The following is a 1,997-nucleotide window of genomic DNA, read 5'->3' on the forward strand; positions in this document are numbered from 1 at the left end:
GGAAGAATGAAGTGGGGGAAATTGGAGGGGGAGATGAACCATGAGAGACGATGGACTCTGAAAAACAAACTGAGGGTTCTAGAGGGGAGGGGGGTGGGAGGATGGGTTAGCCTGGTGATGGGTATTAAAGAGGGCACGTTTTGCATGGAGCACTGGGTGTTATACACAAACAACGAATCATGGAACACTACATCAAAAACTAATGATTTACGGTGATTAACATAACAAAAATTAAAAAAAAACAGGTCTGTCTCCTCACTCAGACTTGATTCCACCTAGCTTCTTCACATACCATAATCCAAATCAATCACATCCATGTATCTAAATCAATCCTTAGCCTGAGACTAGACCATCAGAGTAAAAGAGTTTGTTGATCATCCTGGCAGCAATATTTGCCATATTTACCAATTAGCCTAAAGAATCACAGTAGCCGTAGGCATATTGAACTGACATGCAAGGAATTTCACTCAACACTGGCTAGACAGAAAGATATGTAAACTATTATCCTGCTTTATTATTCTGGAAACTAATAATTCTAAAACATTTCTGATTATTTTTGTACCCCAAAATGACTTATCTATGGCACCTAGAAAAACGTTAGATACAATGCAGATGCTCAGTAAATATTTGCAGACTTGAATTATAACAATCATATTAATTTGTACAGGAATTTCAAACCTTATTATCCCTTAGAAATACTGATCTTGAGAGCAAACTATTGGTATTCCCTTATGCTCAAAACTAGTATTAGATACCAGTAAATTATGTGCTGTTGGCAGGAATTCTTTTTGTGTGTGAGTGCACTAGCAGTATAGATATTTAAATCTTTTCCTTTAAAGATAAAATACAGTTCATAAATTTTAAGTGTATAGCTCCATAAACATTTCAAATATAGATACATAATGTAGCCGCCATCTACATTAAGGTATGGCAAAACATTATTATCATCCTTAGTCATTCCTCACACCCATTCTCAAATATCAGTCACTTCCACAAGAAAACCACTTAAAATTCTATCACCATAAATTAGTTTTGTCTTTTTAAAATTCATATGAATGGAATTACAGATTATGTACTACTCTGTGTCTGGTTTCTTTCATCATATGTTAGGTTGGTGAGATTCATCCATGTTGTTGCATGTAGCAGTAATTTATTCTTTTTCATTGCCAGGTCGTTTTACATTTATATATAAAATTATGATACATATAAATATTTAATTATAAATATATATTAATATGTTGATAAATAAATGATTGTATCTAGGTTGAGATTATTATGAGTAATGATGCTATGACCATTGTAGTAAATGTGTTTTTAGAAAAAATTTGTATACATTTCAGAGAGGAATAGAATGTCTTTCTTTCTTAGAATTGCTGGGTCATAGAGTTTATAAATGTTTAGTATTAGTAGAGAAGCCAACAGTTTTCCAAAGTGGTTGGACCAATTTATACTCCTTCCTCCTATGAATGAGAGATCTATTTGCTACACACCTTTGCCAATGCTTGATAATAATGTTTTTGTTCTTTTATTTTACTTTGTCATCCTAGCAGGTGCATAGAGTATGTTACTATGTCTTCAACTTGCACTTCCACAATAACTGATGTCCTTTGACACATTTTCATATGCTTAAAAATCAACTTGTGTAGCCTGGGTAGCTCAGTTGGTTAAGCGTCTGACTCTTTGTTTCAGGTCAGGTCATGATCTCATGGTGGAATCTGCTTTAGATTCTCACTCTTTCTCCCCCTCTGCCTCTCACATGGTCTCTATCCCTCTCTAGTAAATAAATAAAATCTTTTAAAAAAATCAGTTAGATAGTCTCTTTAGTCAAGTGCCTATTCAAATGTTTTGCCCTTCTTGTGTTGTCTAGTTTTGTATTAATTAATAGGAAATATTTATTCTATAATGAGTTCTTTGACAGGGCATTGCAAGTATCTTCTTCCACTCAAATGCTTACCTGTTTACTCCCTTAATGGTGACAAACAGAAGTTTTTAATTTT

Source organism: Zalophus californianus, chromosome 9 (assembly GCF_009762305.2).
Source record: "Zalophus californianus isolate mZalCal1 chromosome 9, mZalCal1.pri.v2, whole genome shotgun sequence".
Classification (NCBI taxonomy): domain Eukaryota; kingdom Metazoa; phylum Chordata; class Mammalia; order Carnivora; family Otariidae; genus Zalophus; species Zalophus californianus.